The following is a 21,918-nucleotide window of genomic DNA, read 5'->3' on the forward strand; positions in this document are numbered from 1 at the left end:
CATTTATGATGTAGCACTTATCATTGTTATTACTGGGTAATTATATGGTAATAACTTGCTATTTTGCTATTACCTTCTATCTTATTACACCACTATTACTACATAACTACTGAGCTGTATTAAAAAGTGCAACTAGTTTAGGATTAAACAGGCAACTGTGAAGACTAACATCAGAGTGCAGTTATTTAAATCTGTTTACTGGCTATTTTTTTCAGTCATGTCATGTCAGGTCACAGGAGGGTGGGGGGGGGGGGCAGCCTCTTTTTTTTTCCTCTGAAAGCATTCTCCACACCCGTAACAAAATTGATCCGTCTGCATCCTGCAGCATTTCTAGAGTAAATGCACACTTTATTCTCTTTCCACTCAGGGAAATTAAACCAAGAAGGCTATGCTTGATGTGCACCCACACATCTAAGAGCATATCTTAAAAAAAAACCTCTGATCTGAGGCAACCTGCTGGCTACATAAGCAGTTCATGAATCTGGATTGAGACATAGACAGCATGTGTTTAAAAACAGAGAATGTGTGCTATTTTGTGGGATAAAGAGATTTGTCATTGTTGTCATTTGCAGTTCACTCTTTCTGTCCTGCTGCCTTTTCTACCTGTCTCTCCTCTCCTTACCCTTAGATTAGATAAACATTTCCAACACTCCCTTCCAGAGCTCCTAGATGTCTCTTTACAAATGCATAAGTGTATCTGTCCCTCTATTTTCCAAATGAGACAAGACCACTTCGACTAGCTTGAGGGGTCAATCTCATGGGGATCTGATTGGGCCATAATTGAATTTGAGGGGTCAGATCAAACGCACAACTCTTACCCTGTTCTGCTACGATAACCTCTCGAGAAAGGAGCAAGAGAAATACAAAGGCGAACTCCGTCGGGAGCAGGAGAGATTAAATCTAGTAGGTTTGGCGTGGGGGCCATTTACTGTATGTGTTTGAGTCGTATTTTTCCCTTCACGCGGAGAAGATTGTGTTAGATGCAATTGATAGCGTGCATAATGGAGAAAAAATAAAGTCGAGATCTTAACTTTCATGTAGGAGCTTTTGGTTAGACATGAGAGGGAGATTCCAAATGGTGTTGTAGGGGCGAAGCATGTCAAATCAATTTCTTTCTTCCTTCATTAAACCTGAAAACTCCAAGCATATTAGCAGGCAGACCTACGTGCTGATGCCTTTAAAGCCAAGGATGTGACGGTTACCTAGTGACCGTCACCAGGTTGAGAGGAGCGCAAAGACATATATAATCAGGGATCATCTCAGCAATAGGCTGGGCAGATGTGTCTTCATAACCCGGCGCTCCTTCTAAAGCCATCAAATTTGATTTCGTTGAGTTTCGCAGCTCTCATTACCAATTCCAGTCGGTGATCCACCTTTCATGTCCTTGTCTGCATCCGTGAGTAATTCAATGTTTATCAAATGTAGTTTGTTTCAAGGTCCAGTCAGGTTTCTAATTAAACAAGTCTCTGTTTGACTATGTTTGCATTGACGATTGGTAGCAGCCAGCCTTCGAGTATCACAATGTGCTGTTAATTCTGTTACAGGCTGGGATATATTCATTGGCCCTCAATGCTCACATTTTTTAACCAGAACCTTAGTTCTGCTTTCATATTGAATAGCTTATGTATGGTACTATTGTCTTATACCTCTCAAAAGCCTCCCCTCCTGCATTAATGGACACTTGCAAGTTTAAAAGCATTTCAATCAATGAGACTGAGTCTTCTAATGGGGCCTCCTTTCAGGAAGGAGAGCTGGAATATATGTTTTCATTACACGGGCCAGATTGCAGTGTTCACTCAGCGTACTCAGCCCTGTATTGAAATGAGAGGTGTGCAGCGTGATTACCGGAGAGAGTAAAAAGCTTTTGAGAGATAGAAGATAGTGAAGATAGATACATATACTATTCTCCCTTCAGCATCCCTTCTTTCATTCACATTTTAATAGAGAAGGGAAGAACGTGATAAAGGAAGCGGGCGACGCCAAGTAGACGATGATATGCAGATGATGTCACTCCAGACGACGGCTAGATTGAATTAATGATGATGTGATTTTGAAATGCAGCAGTTTTTATCTCGAGTATTGCATTTGTCTACATTTCAAATTGTAATTGATACAGAGTACAACGGGTGAGTGAAAGTGTTTACAAGAAAAATTACGTGTGAAGGAAGCAAAAGTTGGGTGACAGCAGCAGTGACCAAGTGTCAGGGGTAGCAGCCTGCAAACAGCGCAAAAATGGCACAATAATGCCATGAAATATGACTTGTATTTATAACAGTGAACAGCCATTGTTAAAACTGGAATTACTTTTGATTGGTTAAAAATAATTTGAATGAATTTGCCCTAATAAATCGCTGATTTAATGTATGATCCACTCTGCAGGCTAAATTATTCCAATAATACACAGCCACAAAGTTGGAAGAAATCTTATGACTTCCATCTATTTTCAAACATCAAACTATGCTTTGGTTTAACAGTCATATGTTGAGTATCTGGTCTATTTTGGAGAAAAAGTTAATGTAAAACGTTAAGGCATGCCAATAGTCTGATTCTTTTTTAAACCAGGAAATGAAACTCCGAGTCTTTTACGCCAGAGTATCTGGGACACATGCAAGATTAACCTTGCACCGGGACCGTCTTACTTTTAGCTCACAACAGTGCAAACCTCTGAGCTGATTTTGGTCTTGTTCCAAGATCGTCATTACAACTGACTGTCATAGTTTAGAAGCATGTGGACAAAAGCAGATGAATATAAGTGAAACATAGAAGATTCATCCAAAAGAGTGGAGTTCATATGATTTAAAACCTTAAAAGACAAGGTATAATCAAAAAGTTCTTAGATTCAGCACAGAACTTAAAGAAATGTTAATAAAAAGATCTCTCCGGCTTCCAGTGTGAGTGATATTTTTAAATTGTTCAGTCCGTTCCCATTTCACGAGTGCATCTGCGATGCATGCTGGATCTCCTCCGGTGCATCAAAACATTGACCCTTGAACTTGATTTTCATTTTGTGGAATTGAAGGAACTCACATGTAGCCAAATCCGAGGAGTGGCGCAGGTGGTGAGCAATAATTATGTTGCTGAGGCCAAGTGTTTTCAATGCTCTGTGTGGTGGCACACAATGGCACCTTGGCATGCGCCGGTTTCGGCTGTTTCTGCTGAATGTTTTCCTTTAGATGCCTGAGATTGTTACAGTAGAACTGTGCTTTGAGAGTCTCGCTCTGACGGATGAATTCAACATGCACAACCTTGTGAATCTCGGGGAGGAAGAGAGGGGGGAAAATAAGGCAAGCTCGCTCTCAGTCCAGCTCTTGTTTGGAAACTTTTCAATTCAAAACTGCCGTTTGATCTCTGCTTCGTAGCCGGAGACACTTCTCTTGTGGCCAGTCTTTATCATCTACAGGAAAGTTAGGGATTTTGTAAGAGGAGCTGACCTTTGCTGCCTGTGCAGGTTTGAAGACCATAGTGAAATCACAAAAGTGCAAGTGCAAGAGGTCATAATGAAAAATATAAGAAATTTAAAATGGGAGTTTCTTCTTCTTTTTTTTTTTGCCTGTCCCCGTACTGTCATTGAGTAACGTAACAGAATAGTTTTTTTTTTCTTTTTTGCCCGTCCCGTTTGGCTCTTTTGCCATCAGAATTGTTGTCTAAAGGCAAAGAAAGATGCCCAACGGATTTACTTTACCAAATTGACCATCCCAGCCTTGCCGTAATGGTCCATTTGATTCACCTTTTATTGTTTATTTTATTTTCACTTACTGAATACGGGACAGACTTGACTGGGGGAAAGAAGGGGAGAAAGAAAGAGGGAAAGAGAAACAGCTGAGAAGAGGGACGGGGGAGAAGGGCAAAAGACAAAAACCAACAGAACGGGCAGAGAAAAAAAATGCATATATCAATCACCTGGGTCACCTGCTGAGAAAGAAAAAAGAAAACAAGCAGAAGAGAACAAGAGTAATAGAATAAACAACATCACAATGACCAGAAACGTGAGATGGAAGCATGTAAATATAATAATAACCGCTGCAGCCAAAAAGAGTGCCTGACGAGCCCAGTTGTAAGTAAGCTACCTTACCTTATCTTCAGTAATAGTAATAAATCACACAGCAATAGTCCATTCATGTAGTTGTAAAAAGCATGATAATATATTAAGCAATCCAAAGTATTCAGAATACGTTACTCTCATTGAGTAACGTAACAGAATAGGTTACAATTTGGGGCATGTACTCTGTATTCTGTTGTGGAATACATTTTAAAAGTAACTTACCCAACACTGGAAATCTATGGGGTTGAGGCTGTTAACTGTGAATTTCTGTGTATTTGAATGGATTTATTCACAATGCCTAATGTTGTTATCCTAAACCGACTGCACTTAACTGCCAACTTGACTCCAATCAATCCCAGACTGATTGGAAGCTGACTCCATCTTTTTGCTGTTTTATTGCTTGCTTGGTGCACCAAAGTCGCTCTGCAGACGGCAACTGCCTGTAAATAGTCGCAATAGGATCACCTGTTTTTAGCGCATGCTTGGCACACAGTTGTGCCATTTTCTCCAACCACTATTTTCATGCTAGGGAAAACAGAAGTCCTTAGAGACTCAGCTGTCCTGCTGGTTCATGTTTATGAACACACACAATATTCTTCCACACCTGTGGTACCCACTGTGTGTGTGGAATCCTTTAGTAATACCTTTACTATTTCTCAGTGTATCATATCTTGGATTTTTAGCAAAGGTAGTGTGGTTGGTTAGAGAAAAAAAAAATTATATATATATACAGGGAGTGCAGAATTATTAGGCAAGTTGTATTTTTGAGGAATAATGCTATTATTGAACAACAACCATGTTCTCAATGAACCCAACTCATTAATATCAAAGCTGAATGTTTTTGGAAGTAGTTTTTAGTTTTAGCTATTTTAGGGGGATATCTGTGTGTGCAGGTGACTATTACTGTGCATAATTATTAGGCAACTTAACAAAAAACAAATATATACCCATTTCAATTATTTATTTTTACCAGTGAAACCAATATAACATCTCCATATTCACAAATATACATTTCTGACATTCAAAAACAAAACAAAAACAAATCAGCGACCAATATAGCCACCTTTCTTTGCAAGGACACTCAAAAGCCTGCCATCCATGGATTCTGTCAGTGTTTTGATCTGTTCACCATCAACATTGCGTGCAGCAGCAACCACAGCCTCCCAGACACTGTTCAGAGAGGTGTACTGTTTTCCCTCCTTGTAAATCTCACATTTGATGATGGACCACAGGTTCTCAATGGGGTTCAGATCAGGTGAACAAGGTGGCCATGTCATTAGTTTTTCTTCTTTTATACCCTTTCTTGCCAGCCACGCTGTGGAGTACTTGGACGTGTGTGATGGAGCATTGTCCTGCATGAAAATCATGTTTTTCTTGAAGGATGCAGACTTCTTCCTGTACCACTGCTTGAAGAAGGTGTCTTCCAGAAACTGGCAGTAGGACTGGGAGTTGAGCTTGACTCCATCCTCAACCCGAAAAGGCCCCACAAGCTCATCTTTGATGATACCAGGCCAAACCAGTACTCCACCTCCACCTTGCTGGCGTCTGAGTCGGACTGGAGCTCTCTGCCCTTTACCAATCCAGCCACGGGCCCATCCATCTGGCCCATCAAGACTCACTCTCATTTCATCAGTCCATAAAACCTTAGAAAAACCAGTCTTGAGATATTTCTTGGCCCAGTCTTGACGTTTCAGCTTGTGTGTCTTGTTCAGTGGTGGTCGTCTTTCAGCCTTTCTTACCTTGGCCGTGTCTCTGAGTATTGCACACCTTGTGCTTTTGGGCACTCCAGTGATGTTGCAGCTCTGAAATATGGCCAAACTGGTGGCAAGTGGCATCTTGGCAGCTGCACGCTTGACTTTTCTCAGTTCATGGGCAGTTATTTTGCGCCTTGGTTTTTCCACACGCTTCTTGCGACCCTGTTGACTATTTTGAATGAAACGCTTGATTGTTCGATGATCACGCTTCAGAAGCTTTGCAATTTTGAGACTGCTGCATCCCTCTGCAAGATATCTCACTATTTTTGACTTTTCTGAGCCTGTCAAGTCCTTCTTTTGACCCATTTTGCCAAAGGAAAGGACGCTGCCTAATAATTATGCACACCTGATATAGGGTGTTGATGTCATTAGACCACACCCCTTCTCATTACAGAGATGCACATCACCTAATATGCTTAATTGGTAGTAGGCTTTCGAGCCTATACAGCTTGGAGTAAGACAACATGCATGAAGAGGATGATGTGGACAAAATACTCATTTGCCTAATAATTCTGCACTCCCTGTATGTATATATATATATACCTCTAAACTGTAATTTTTCAGGTTGTCTACAAAAACATTTCATTTCAAATGTTTGAAATGCATATGAAGTTCAAAGCTAACTAACTAAAAAAGTCCTTGAACATTTACTCTGTGATAGTGAATCTACTAGAAATCGCATCTCCATTTAATTGAACAAATCATACTGGAAAATACGAGCATTTTAAATGCTGGCGTGCACAAGCAAAGCGGCACGAGAACATAATTAAAGCGCACGGAGGAAGAAACAGTAGTGAGTTTCAAAGAAAACTACTTTTCAGTGCTCACAAATCACAGAGCCAGCATTCGACGTCCTGCCTGTAGATTCAACAACAAAGTAAGATAAGAAGCGCGAGCCAAAAGCATTGCTCCGTAGGGGATCGCGAGCAGGCACGGCAGCCATCACATTCTTTGACGAGAATAGAATAGGTGTTGTTTAATTACTGGGGTTTTAAGGTGGTGTGAGAGCAGAGTGTGAATATAGTATAAATAATTTTTGATAACAAAATGTTCAAGAATGACAGCAGAATTCCTGCTGCCTCACTTATGCCACTCTGAGAGCGTGTGGAGGTGTGGCGTCAATGTGCGTGCATGTGTGAAGTGACTCCTTTCAGTCTCATCCACAGCTTTCTCGCTGTCACTTTGTTTCCAGTTTCAAGGGAAAAAAACAAAAAATCGCTATCAAAACGATTCAATATGTGTTAATGACCCCCCCTCCAGTTTTTTTTTACATTACAATATGAAAATATCTCCATCACGTATAATTATAAGTGGGTGAAGTTTCAATTTCCCAACTTCCAGCAAATATAATTAATCAAACTAATTTGTGACACATTTAATAAACTTGATATTGCCTTTGGTAATGAATTGCACTTGAGCAAAAAATTAATTACTCTTCCCTATTGTGGCGTGCAAATACGGAAATAATTTAATTAGGTCTTGGGACCCGTTGCCAAGCTATTGTATAAGTGTGTTAGTTTGGGTGGTGGCAGTTGTGGAAGGTAAAATTAACCAATGTATTCATGTTTTGTGGACATAATCCCTTTTTTGGCTCTCTTTTGTGCTCTAAACGCACACAGGTTTTCTGAGCACTGTAAAGACTGCATGCAGCTAAAACTATATTTAAAAAAAGGCTGTTTTGATCTCCAAACATATCTACTGTTAGTAAGTTCTATCTCATATGTAGGTCAAATTAGTGTAAATATACAGTGCACAAAGATGTAACTGCTATGCTTTTTATTGCCTCACACGTCGGTCTATTCATGGATTTAAGGAGTGGCCATTCTGGGGAAAAATCGGTAGCAGATTGAAATCTTTGCCAGTTGTCGATGACTTTTCTCATAGTAAAAACTGTTATTAGAAGAATATCAGGGATCCTTTTGAATATCATCCATCCATCATTTTCTTTCGCTTATCCGGGGCCGGGTCACAGGGCCAGCAGCCCAAGCAGAGAAGCCCAGACCTCCCTCTCCCCAGCTACCTCCTCCAGCTTATCCGGGGGAACACCAAGGCGCTCCCAGGCCAGCCGAGAGATATAATCTCTCTAGATGCCCAAACCACCTAAACTGGCTCCTTTCGATGTGGAGGAGCAGCAGCTCTACTCTGAGCCCCTCCCGAATGGCCGAACTTCTCACCCTCTCTCTAAGGGAGAGGCCAGCCACCCTTCGGAGGAAGCTCCTTTCCGCCACTTGTATTCGCGATCTCGTTCTTTCGGTCACTACCCACAGCTCGTGACCATAGGTGAGGATAAGGGCGAAGATTGACCGGTAAATTGAGAGCTTCGCTTTTACACTCAGCTCTCTCTTCAGCAAAACAGACCAGTACAGCGTCCGCATCGCTGCAGCCACTGCACCAATCCGTCTTTCGATCTCCCGCTCCCTTCTCCCATCACTCGTGAACAAGGCCCCGAGATACTTAAACTCCTCCGCTTGGGGCAGGGTCTCGTCCCTGACCCGGAGTGGGCACTCCACGCTTTCATTTTTTTAATTAAGTATTTTAAATACCTTAAAGAGAAAACACCACACCATTTCTACCATGAGTTTAAGTAGGGGAAGCTCCACTTGTTACTCCATAAGAAAAGATTCTAATCACTGGAACCTGTTATTCAAATTTTAGAAATTCAGAGCTCTGATACATGCAGGGAGGTACTTCCTTCTAATACTCAAACATGAATTTTTTTCTCGTTGAAATGGGTCAAATTCCCTCGAATGTGCGATATATTTGGCTATTTCAGTCATTTAATGCTTTCTTTTTTTCTATGCTCATCAAATATATTTGGTAGCTTCTTTTGTCAAAGTTTCAATGTTTATGCCTCTTAAATGCATCTATTTGACTTTTTTACTTCAGTAATTGTAGTATTTAAACCAATAATATAAAATATGATCAGAATCTTACTGGAATCATTGGAGATTTACAAACTCCTACCTGGCTTGTATTCTGTTGTATCACCAAGAAACACAGATCGTCAGTTTTTAATGGTATTCATCTGTAATCAAGTCTGTATTCAAAGGTCTGGTGAATGTGTACCTATTACGACTTTAATTCCTGAAATGTGATATTCACATGCACACATTTGCATATTTTACCTTAATGTGGTATAGATATGCAAGCTGCGAGGCCCGTCATTCATCATCTAATGGAAAGGAGTTTTTGATATGTAGACTGCAGCCTTACTGAATTTCTCTGCAGGCGTTGCAGTCAGTGTGTCCTCACTGAAACTTGTTTCACTCCCTCACAACCGATACAAACTTTCACCTGTAACTTCGAGGCACTGGTGAGGTCTAAGTGCGATTTTCTATTGCCAGACTTTTATTCTGACTTTGAAACGTGATCTTTTTTTAGAAACACCAGTAAGTTCAGTGTTTTTTATTGAGTCTGAAATAAATTTTCAGTCTAAAATGAATTTTATAATAGGAGTTTCTTCAAGAGAATTAAACTTTTTTTCAAAAATGAGGTTACAGAGTATTTACAATTGTTTCTATGGTCAAATAAAAGAAAATGATAATGAGTTCCACCATTAAAAAAATATATATAAATAAAATAAAATCATATTGTCATGTTAGCAGCCTTTTTTCCCCCTGTTTTTCCATTAATATAAAAAAAAATTCAGCAGACACTCAACCAACAGCAGAATATTGCTGCTGGTGAATTTATGGATTTTTGTTTTTAACTGAATGGCAACAAAGGTGGGGAGTCAGCAAAAGTCTGGCATTTATGATCTGTCATCTATTTCTTTGTCTTCCACTGAAGATACAGCTCTGTTTTATGGTACTTTTACATCATCTGGTATACAGCTGGGAATTAATCTCTTACAAGTCTCATTCCATGGACAAACACGGACGAGAACGGGAATGCAATTTGTCTCTGTGTATATGTGTGTGGTGTGTGAGAGAGAGTGGGGCACGCGGAGGATTGGAATGAGACTGGGGATGTTTGTCCACGTGTGAGTTTGAGTGTGTTTGTGAATACATGTGGTGTGTATGTTTTGTGGACGCTACAGTAAAACCCCACCAAGCTTCACACTGAGCCCAGTTGGGGTTGTATTATACCTCACCAGCTAACTAGCACCCCCTACTGCAATGCCACTGCAGCTTAGTGACATGTTGATTTCACAGCTCTTCGGGCCTATGTGGATGTATGATATGTGTGTGTGTGTGTGTGTGTGTGTGTGTGTGTGTGTGTCTACGTACATGAGATCCTGCTGGATGGATGGTGAGCCCGACACCCTGCGGTGGTGCAGACATGGTTACTGAGCTGGTTGTCCCATGTAAACAGCTTTCAATTGAAGCCTTTAAGCACTACTTCTCTCTGCCCCCCCCCCCCCTTTTTTTTTGATTTTCCTCTCAGCATTCAGCCTGTTTTTTACATTCAGTTATCTTTCTTCTCTCGGAATCAGTGACTTTGTGTGGAATCACATGCGCACATTAAAGCACACCCCACTTGCTGACAAATACACTATTGCACATCATTCGGTGCATTTTAGCAGATTGATCGAGTTGTTGAGGTCAATATTGTCCCGAGCGGTAAATCACGTGAGTGTGTGAGGGTGTGTGTGTGCGCGAGTGAGTGTGTGTGTGTATGCGTGTTTTATGGCTAATGAGGGAGGGCTGGTGCACTGCCCAGGGGGCCCTTCCAGGAGCTCTACTCCAACTCAGACAGTGGGATGATTAATGGAATGTAAATGTTGATGGATTATTGAACAGGGAAATGATAAAGTTGGCCTTCCCTCACGTAAAAACTAGGAGTCGATCAGCTTGCGCGTGTATGGGTGCGAGTGCGAAAGTGCGCGAGGGTGTTTATGGGGCGAACCTAATAGCCCGAGGTTTAAAAGCCACGACCCTTTAACCTGCTTTCAAACTGAAAACCAAGGCTGGTAAAAGCCAAGCCCCAGAGTCGAATCAATACAGTTTTTTAAGTGGGTCATCAATAGTCTGAGAAATAAAAAAAAATTGCACTGATATGATGTAATTAAATCCTGAATTGGATAATCAGACTAAATTACAATTCTTTGTGCTCGTTCTCTTCTCCTCGTCGTTTCTGATGTAAATTCACTTATAGACTCGTATCAAGTCAAAAACGGAGTGAGTGGAAAAAACCTCTGCTCTTTGTCTTATTCAATGGCTCCACATTTAGTCAGCTCAAGTAATTAATTTCCAGCAGAAGGGAGGCACTCATGGACTCGATGCTAAATGAGGAAAAATTATATGCTGGATAATGCGTGGCCTCATGAATAGAGAGATACCCAGCAAATAGGAGGGGAAAACTCAGTCAAGATGAAACATATCTCGTATCAAACAGTTTATGTTGTGATTAATTTATTCCTCGTGTCGGTGAGGTTTGTAAATTTGTGCGCCTGTCTAGCAGCACGCTAATGCGCAAACATGCTGTGAGGAAGCCCTGGTGGATTTATCAACTCTAATAAGAGAGACTTGAGAGGGAATAAAGGGTAGAAGCAGGAGACAGACAGTTTAAACTTAAATGTGATTAGATTGGAAATCTTCCATCAAGATGCAAAGCGATTGAGTGTCTTTGTGTATCAAAGGGGGAAACGCTGGAATATACCACAAAAATTAAGGAATAAACAGAGCAAGGCCCCTATAACTTGTTTCCTTGACTTTGAACCTCACACCTCTGTATCTCACCATCTTATCTCCTCTTGGATGCTTAAAGTTCAGCTCAGCGGATTTGAATCAACAGACAAACTTCAGGCGGGTGGTGGTGGTGGGGGAAAGAGGATTAGTCGATTGTTGCTCTCGCCACACATGAGCTGAATACAAGAAGCCCATGCAGGGCAGCCCGGGTGCTCTTTTTTTAAGCAGACCTCCCCTATAGGAACACACAAACACACACCATACCAAATGAAGCTCCTCTAAAGGCCACTTGCATAACTCTTCAGTGAAGAATGACCTTTTATTTTTTACTGGTACGACACCAAGCCAAAGACAAAGACTGAACAGTGTAATAAGTTCCACGGCTTACAGAGCCTGCTCTGAAGATTTATTTATAGTAGAGCATGTTTCTGTCTCCTTCTGACAGAATGGAGCAACTCCCCTTTCAGGATTCATTTTACATTTGTAGTTAAGTGGTAAAATCGATGTTTAGAAATCATTCTTGACCAAAAAGCCTTAGTTGTATCCATGTTTGGGCGCAGACAGTGGTAGAAGAAGTATTTTATAACCGCGTAAAAATACTTCTTGACGTGTAAAGATCAGATAAAAAGGTTTAGGGAAGGCAGAAACTACGAGAGGTGGGTGGATCGATCCAAATATCGATAGTATGGATACCAGTGCTGTCTTAGTTTTGGGTTGATTTATTTATAGTAGAGCATGTTTCTGTCTCCTTCTGACAGAAGAATCAAAACGCGATAGAATCAAAACTTTGTTTCTGTCCTCAGAGTTCTGCATGTAGCTCACTGAACTGTGGTGAAGTATCTTTTCTGTACATAAAAAAATAAACCTCAAACATACACTGTGCAAAATGTCTAAACCTTTTTGTGTTGACTGTCACATCTATTTTATTTATAGCCTATAACGGAGATGCTGACCCAAAGTGCTTTACAGAGAGACGAATTTAGATTCCAGGTCTCCAACAGACCCAGCTTCAAAATAAATGAAAAGCTGAAAGGTGTGTTTTGTTGTGTTAACTAATTATTGTGAAAATCACAGTGATTTAGTGGTCATTAAAATGTTTTTTAGAATTTGCAAACTGATGACCTTTCATCTCATAAAAACACGTGGGTATGAAAGTGCTGAGGGGAGGTGGGGGTAATGATTAATATGGTGAAGCGTGCCTGTTTTCCTGGGCGTCCGACTGCTTTTCTGTTTACATATCTACCACTTTCCCACATACTGACATCATTTCTCCAGACCAATTATCTTCTAGCCTGGCTTCTTTGAGCCAATAAGCCTCCATTTTGCATGGTTTAAATCTGTGCTCGCCACCATTCTCCCTTTCCGAATCTCTTTTGTGCAACCCCCCTCCTCCTCATCTGCACCTCAGACACCTGAGCCAGAGCTCTATTCAAGCCTCGGCCTTCATCTTCACCATCACCACCGTCTAGAATCCAGGGGGGTCGTGTCCTAAATCTTATCACCACTGGGATTCCGGACTCCAATGATGGGTCTCTAATCGCCAAACACATTAATTTCTTTATCTCAATAAATCATGTTGCATTCTTCCAAGTGATCTGTCCTTATTGAAATAAATCATGACTCCCCTACATAAGTTTCCTCTATAGGTTAAAAGTATCAGTATCGATACTGGTATTGGCAATACTGGCCCTGTATTTACTTGGTATCAGATTGATGCCAAAATCTGCAGTATCGCACAGCACGACAATCGCTCAGTTTAAAACGGCTGTATTTTTTATGGTAACAGACAATTTTAAAATACATGATTGAATATAGGGTTTTATATACAGAACTTACAGTGTTCACCAGTGCTCAATGTGGCCCCATCCGGATGCTCGGCATATGTCTGCTCTTTCTGATAGTACTTGTTTGCATCATTACCGGTAAACATCTGTGGAATTAAAGCTCTTGTGGTTATTACTGCATTAATGGTTGGTTAGCAAGATTTCCAATCAAATACTTTTGGAGTAATATATTACGATACATACAAGATCCTTTTAGGAGCTTGAAAATAAGGTCACTGGACTTCTTTAAGTTGTTTGGAGACATTTCACCTCTCATCCAAGGGGCTACTTCAAAAAGCCTCTCGTATGAGAGATCAAACATCTTCAACAAACTTAAAGAAGACCAGTTGCTTTCTTTTCTAAGACTACTATGACCTGGATGACTGAGGCCTTACACAGACATCATATAAAATGACTTATTGTATATTTGCATGTCTGTGTAAGTGGTAAATTTTGCCTCCGGAACTCATAAAGCAAATGTAGGGGCATGAAATGAAGTAGCTGAATGGTACAAGGACCTTGAATTGTACAGTGCTTTGCTCATGTTTCAGCTGTAAAATGGACAAAAACAGAATATACACACTGTAAGTTACAAAATGCTCATGAAAGTGGCTAGATTAAAAAGGACATGTATATTTTTCTGCAGATAGAGTAACTTCAGCATGCTGTGCAACCCTCGAAACACTCTCTTGCCAGTCTGTGGCAGATGCTGCAGTCTCATCCTGCCTGCCTGCATGGTGACAGGCTCGGGCTCTCTGGCTAACAAGCCAGTTGTGGGAAAGCACAGTTGTGGCATGAAAGCCTCCCTATTGCTGTGCCATTACCCAGCTCCCGGCAGGGTTGAGGGAGATCATCATTTTCACATAACAAACCGTAGATTATTATTTTGCAGACAGTTTCCTCAAGTGGAAAATTAGCTTCCGCCAACCAGGCGTCTTTTCGCCCCCATTCACCAGCCACAATTTACCACGCAAAGAAAAACTGCGTAAATGAAACTAATCGCAGGAAAAGCAATCCCTACCTTCTGTTGGCAGAAGCCATCAACCAGCTCTGAGATGGGATGCTTATATAGCTGAGCCCCTGAGAGGTGGGGGAGCGTACAGAAAGAGGCAATAAATTGTTGTTTGTGGTCCAATTTACCAGTATTTGTGTCCAGATCATTTGGATGCACAAATGATTGCATTCATTACAGGAATGTCTTTTGTTATGCTTGGATATAGCAGCTGGTGTTACATATAATTAGCTGCACAATCTGGTGTCGTTCACAAATGGTATTTTCCGTCGGATGTGATGGCATGCGCTACATATGAAACACCAAATGAAGTATACTGACGTGAACTCACCTTGATTGCCTTAAACGGTCAAAGTGCTTCGTCTTCATCGAGTCTCCTCACGGGGAGATGTTCGGCCACGGATACGTTCCCTGTGGCCGAGTCAAAGTGCTCAATCATTTTCAGAAACTGTTAAAAGATAGGCGAAATTAACCTTCAGCTCAAACTGAGCGATCGATTTATTAGCCTGTCCATTTAGTGGACAAATCATTTCTTTTCACTAAATGATGGATGCATGAGGGATGTGTCAGAGTGTGTATGTGTGCATGTGTGTGTGAGACAAAAGAACAAAACATGACAGGTTGAGCAGTTAGCTCATGCTTGAATATCAGGAGAATGAGGCTCGTGCTGCTGTAAGTGGAGAATATCTCAAAAAGGGCAAAATTTGATCAATGATCTCTGCCATCAATAGGAAATAGCTGAATTAGCTGCTACAGCAACAGAAACCTCAGTATATGGATATAGTGAAATAATAGCAGGCGTAACAAACAGTAAAGTGACTAGTACTTATATAGCACCTTTCTAACGAATAGTAATTTCTAGTAAATTTGAAGGTTAGTGGTTCGATTGCTGGCTGCTCCAGATTTCATGCCTCGACCAAGATTTGTAACCCTGAGTTTCTTCTGATGTGTTCATCAAAGTTTGAATGTTAGATAGAAAGCACTCAGGCACGGGGAAAAAGTGCTTATATGAATGGATGGCATATTGTATAAAGACACTGAATGCTCAAGTGGAGTAGAAAAGTGCTATGTAAGAATCCATTAACCAAGTACCAAGACTCTATCCGTTGAACACAGGCTTACGTCATAGTATGTGTGATGTAAAGTCTCCTCTACATAAGCATGGTCACTGAAAAAAGAAATGTAAAAAATGCCCATTATCAGCTCAGTAGAGGAGGCGATTTCATAGGTGAGTAAAAGGGGCTCAGAGGTGGATTATGGGAGCTGTTTACTTGTCTTTTTAAAAAAAAAAAAAAAAAGACTTGTAATTGTAATTGCTTCTAAGCAAATGCCGTAGTGGATGCTAATCTGTCCCACAATATATAATGTTAGCTAGAGAGCAATGTCACTTAGAAACACATGATATCACGATCAGGTCTTTAAATGATGACGCGATAAACCCAAACTACTCTGCATTAATTAAGGCTGTTGTATTTTTTAACATGTTTTAATGCTTTGTATCTTGTTCTATTTAATCTGAACAAGCCCCTAAAACAGTCAGAGATCACTGTCGGCCTCTCTCGGTTTTTATAACCGCTGTTCATTTTAAAGCTCAGTTTTTAAAACCTTATGATGTAACTACAGCCCAGCCCATGCAGCAGTATATTGATGACTAACCTCATATTGTGGATGAATTATCTCAGTTGTTCTCCTGGCTGAAGTTTGGTCCGTTTACATCATCCTGCCATGCGATTGCATTTGTCCCTAACCATCAGGAACCCTCACATTAACTTTTATTGAGTGAAAAAAAGTTAGCGTTCATCCTCCAGCTTCACAGTGCTAATGTGTTTATATTATGCTAACCATAGCTGTGTAGCTAGCCACCACGTAGAACATCATTAAATACCATCTAGTCCAACTTCAGTAGCCCTACAGACGTCACTACTATTTAGTTTTCTGTCTTCATTTAAGTTAGAAGTGATAGCAGAGCTATACGTTTTAATTTTTTTGAGAAATCCCTCAGTCAAAACATGGTATATTATGTTTAGCTGGAAACTAGCAAGCTAACTTCATGCTAACGTCTAACTCTGTTAAATTTAATAAATTCTGTTTTCATCGATGCCTGGATGTTAAACTTAATTATTACACCTGGTAGAGCAGCCACACTGATCATTTTATAAAAGATGAAACAATTTAGACAGTTTTTAACTCTAAGTGTTGCCACAGTGTTTGTTTGACTTTGGTACCTGAAGCGGAGGTTGGACCCGCAAACGGCTAGTGACGTCTGACTTAAAGACCGGATAGTCATAAATGTTTAGTGGAAAACAGGAGAGCAAAAAGTTTTAGCTGTACTTTGTGTTTGTGTTTGTGTTTCCTCTTTGCATCACATTGGCTATGGGTGCCACTTGTCAAGTGGTCACTTGCTTATTGCTAGTGCCGCACCAGATTACCCAGCATTTAAGACATGCCGCAATCTGCAAGTGGGTGGTTATACTCAGCCAGTCTTCTAAGCTGTTGCTCCTTCCTTAAAACCTCAAGCTTTCCCAAAGGCAAGCCTACGATTTACAGAAATGTTTGAACTCACCCACCCTCTACTATGTATGGTTTTTTTAGATAGACTGCAAGGGAGCTACATGGTGTGCTTTTACTCTTTAATAATACTTGTCTGCACACTGACATTTTCCTGTTGTTTTACTTAGCCTTAAATCTATAGCAGTTGACTCCATAATCTGCTAGGCTATATTACACCATTCCAGTCAAAGTATGATTTTTCTTTCCTCCATTCACAAAGACTATATGGTTGCTTGACCTCTGTGTAATTCATCTGTTTTTTGTCCTTTGTGCAATTCACAACAAATTCAATTGTATGTGGTGATTGCTTTCATTGATTCTTACATCCCCCCACCCACCTCGTCCCATGAGTCCGGCATGTATTCTGCATCACCTTATTCCCCTTCACACACCTCACTGCTCTCTAATAATGTGACCCTTTTGCGAGAAACAAGAGGTTACCCATGTGGCCTGTTGGGATTAGACCAATTTAAGATATTCACAGTGGTGGGGCTAACGTATCATTATGCCTTAAACCTCTGGACAAGCCACACGCTAATTAATTGAATCATAGCAGTAGATGGGTAGAGCCAGAGGCTACAGATGGAGGGAAGTAGGCCTTGTGGAGAACGATAGAAAAACGTGCAATAGAATAGAGGTCGGGAATGAACTCATAATGGGATTGTGGCTTAAGGCAACCTCTTTTCTAGGCAACAGATCTTTGGTGCATGCAATTATACTGGTTGGGGGTGGGTCTTGGCAGTATTTTTCTATCTAACATGCTGATAGTCTTATATTGATGATGCATGTGTAGCAGCAGGAGCGCTGAAATAAAAGCACTGCAAGTTACTAAGTTAAGATTTATTTAAGTGTGCAGATGGAATAAAATCCAAAGGAGTTACAAAGCTGGCACCATGGGACCCAAAAGACACGGAATGGATCAGTGTCTTGGTATGTGGGCATAACTTTTTCGATGGACATAGATGGTACAGTGAGTGTCATGCCTGTGTTTTTGTTTTTACCTAGGTGGGCTGACAGAAGGCACAGGAAGTGGGATGTGGGGGTGGGTGGAATAACTGTGGCATGGCTGAGTAGCTTGATAAATGATTGGTTTGTCTTGGTGAGATTATTTCATTCTTCTTCCAAATTGGATAGCATGCAGATATTAGAATGAATGCTGTTGAGCCTCAAGCATAACAATGATGCCCAATGATGTATGTTTGCAAGCTACATTTGAATAGAGCAGGAGCCAGAAAGAGATGGAGATGTAGATGGGGGTTGGGAAGGTAGGATTAAGGTGTGGTTGAAAGAAGAGAAACAAAAGCAGGCAAGATGTGGAAACATCCACGACACTCTGATAGGTCCACACGCGCCTGTTCGCAACCCTCCCTTCGCGCTCTCGCCTTCATGCAGAGCTCCAGTTGGTATTCAGTTCATGAGGTAGAACAAGGGAAGGAGGTTCACTCGTCTCTCTTCCTACTCTTTTTCTCTCTCTCTCACTTGATCTCTGGCTCTCCTTCATTGTGCCGATGATAGATGAAAATCTCAGACCGCTGGAAATTGAACATTGCGTCCAGCCAACCATTCATATCGTGGTCCCTTTCCCCCGCTGCTATCATCGACATCACATGGCGTAGTCTTCGGCTGACAAGCTTGGGGTTTAATGGAACAGTTTGAAACGCTCAAGTGTTGACAATAGTGCATTGGATGGGGCAGAGTGGGGGGTGGGGTGAAACCTCTGCTGTAGCGCTGACAAAAATGATGTTGCACGGATACGGATGGACGGTCGACAGTCAATCAGCTTCTTGGAAATGATCAGATTTTGACCATTTATCGATTTAGCATGGGAAGATTGCCTCTGGGCATTTGTAATAAAATGAACAGCAAATTAAGTTTATTGCTTGCAGAAGTTTTTTTTTTTGCATTCTAAATGCTAAACTATAGCCTGAACCTCCCTCACAAAGTATAAAGCAGAAAAAAAGCCTCTACCAACTCTCCTGCATGCCTTTCTCTCTGCCTCCTTCTTTCCCTCTCCTCTCCTCTCCCTCTTTTTTCTTTATCTTTCTCTGGGTGATGTCTCCAGTTCAAAGCGCACGCCGCACATGGACAGGGACTTAATCTGCCGAGCATGCAACAAAGGCGACCTTGAGGGGAGATTTGATTGAGGTGTTCAAAACCCGGGTGAAAAAGAGGATTGATAGAATCAAGCAAGTGAGATTACTTCACATTCTGTACCACACCCACCCCGCTGACCTGGGGATAGTGTTGCAAATGAAGAGCCAACAGAAGTTTGGGTGGGTGGGAGGGGGAGTTAGCTGGATGAGAATAATGAGAGAGAAGATGGAGAGCAAAGAGAAAGAGAATGAAGGCTACGAGAGGAACGGGAGGGACAGGAGACGGCGAGAGCTGGGAGACGGTGGTGCAGACGAAAAGAGAAAGGGGAGAATCTCGCCTTTCTACTTTAACTTCTGTTAGAGTTGCATGATCAAACTTAAGGAGCGTGCATAGACGGTGAATATTGATGCCAGAGTTCTACTTTGTATCGGGGCTTTTTGTGCCGTACAAGTTTTTGATTAGTTCGCCAATCCCTGCGCTTCACTTGTGTATATATGCAAAGGAAAAGAAAAAAAGAAAAGCTAAATAAATAAATAATCATCCCCGGCTGTCTGAAATGAATGGCAAATATTTTAGAGGAAGATGTCTGAATCTGCAGAGACATGCAACTAAGAACCTTGCGTATTTGTTTGCTCATAGCTTCCTCTCCTCAAGAGGGCAAAATTGCTGCTGCCTATTGATTCCTCTTGTCTGGCTTTGGAGCTATGCTAAGTGGAACACAGCTTATTTGATACATACTCCTTGTGTTGTTACATAAATGCTCCTTTGTGTGCATTTCCTCTTTTCATCTTCTCCTGCTTTTTTTCTCCTTTTTAAAAAAAAAAAAAAAAAGGCAGTCGGGACGCTCTCGGCACTACAGTCTCAGCTGCATTCATCAGTTACGAGAGCCTCGCAATTATTCCCCCTTCTTCAGTCAAGAAAAGTCAACCTGCCAGTGCCGGTACACAGATGAATGACTGTTGTCTCCTCTGCTGGATTATTAGCCAGGAGATGTGTGTACACCGACGCCTCTGTCTCGCTCTCCTCCTTTCAATATGTTCCTCTTTGTGTTTCTCGGCAGGAAAACAAAATGCTGTCACGAGGGAAGGGAGAAGGCGGCCGACTAGAGTGCAAAGCCTGATGAGAGGCTTGATCATGACAAGCATGAGGGATCTGATATAGGTGCCCCCTATAAGGCTTTACTGAAGCTGCTAGATAAGACAAAGGAAAAGTACTTTACCACTTTTCACCCCAAGGTTGGAGCAGGTGTGGGGCTGGCATGGGGGCATCATGTCGCACGGGGTTTGTTGTTTGTTACGATCAGGCAAAATGCAGAGGTTTATTAGAGGAATTCAGCTGATAAAACCACACGTTTGTTACGACGAAAGCTTTTCAGAGCGCCATGTATCGCTCAGTATAAGTAAATATTCCCATAGTTTCTCCACAGTGACCTGTCAATACCACCTACTGTCCATAATTGAAGGGGAGGGTGCGTGCTTGTCCTCGTCTAATTCCGATTAGCAATCTTTTTGCTCTCTGCCCGTGCTCTGCAGACCGTTAAGCGGTCAGCAAGGAGAAAGTCCAGGCTGGTGGGCCCCATTAATTTTGGTTAGCGTCTTGTCTTATGGCCTCACAATGTCCACAGCCGGCAATAAAGGCCAGAGACCTGTTATTTAAGAAGGAAAGGTGAAAAGGAAAGCAGGAGAAAATTGGATGGGGCTTAGCTCAGCTTTATATGAATACCCACTGTCATCTGGAGAGAGAGGGTATCTTTCACTTCTCAGGGGATATATTCGAGATCATGGAGGGAAACAGCAAACCTGACGGGGAACAAGTGGATGATTGTATGTGTTTGATGAATGAAAAAAAAAGCAGAAGATTGCAGCATGCGCGCAGGGAGTGAGTGGGAGATCATACTGTAGAGAATAATGCAATAAAAAATAAATAAATCGAGACAAGGCAGAATGTCCTACTGGAAATAAGTGGCTAAAATGTGACACTTTGTTTACTCCTCAAAGCAACGCTGTCGTGAGGAATTTACATGACTGTACACAATGCGCGCAAATCCGCGAGCAACTTCCATCTGAAGGCAGCACACAGCCTCTGGAAGATGATTGCGAGATATTGCGCCCGATGTGCTTCACGCTATCTGTCACGCTCCAATCTTCTATCCTGTTCTTCACCCGGGCTGCAAGACACTATATCTCTTCATTCCTTTTATCTGCTATTCAGGAGATGAATCCCAGCAACGATCATTCCACATGCACTCAAATGACACTGAAACACAAAACTGACAGGCACGCCGACTCGAACATAGATTCTCCTTTCGCCATCTCCTGCTTGCCGCGCGACCACCACCCCCCAACCCCTCTTTCCTTGGAAATGTGCAGCAATTCCAGATCCGATTGTCACATCAGTTTCTACCGGTCAAGGGAAAAAGAATAAAGAAAAAAAAAAGGGGGGGGGGGCGAAGAAAAGCAGTGAAAATGATGATTTCTCCCTCCTCAAGTTGGGGCCTGTCGTATGCAATCTGCTTCGACATTCCACCTCATCAGCTTCTCTATTTAACAATTTTGCGCGGAGAGGAACATAAAAAAAAGGCCTGCAGGCTGGCGAGAATATGGTGGCAGGTGCCTATTCAATCACTGAATATTAATGGTGGCAAGAGAGAGACAGAGGCAGAGAGAAAGAGAGAGAGAGAGAGAGGCCTAGGTGCAGACAATCATATCTGCTGCACTTAAAACGCACATAGGCATTAATTGTCATCCGATTTTCGTAGTTTGTGACACCCGCTCATTCCTCACGCTAACCGCTTGTGACACTACGCCCACAGCCGCGAAACGGGGAAAAAAGGGAAATATAAAGACATGCAGACGTATAGATGGGGGTGGAGGGTGGGGTGGGACCTTGTCGGCAAACATCACAAAAGGGAGCGACAGAACGAATGTAAATGGGCAAAAAGAAGGCATGACTCATCTGACGGTTGCCACAGGATCATTTTTGATTGCATCTTCTCACTTTAAAGAGACACGTT

The sequence above is a fragment of the Aulonocara stuartgranti genome (assembly GCF_965226115.1).
Source record: "Aulonocara stuartgranti genome assembly, chromosome: 3".
NCBI classification, from domain to species: Eukaryota; Metazoa; Chordata; class Actinopteri; order Cichliformes; family Cichlidae; genus Aulonocara; species Aulonocara stuartgranti.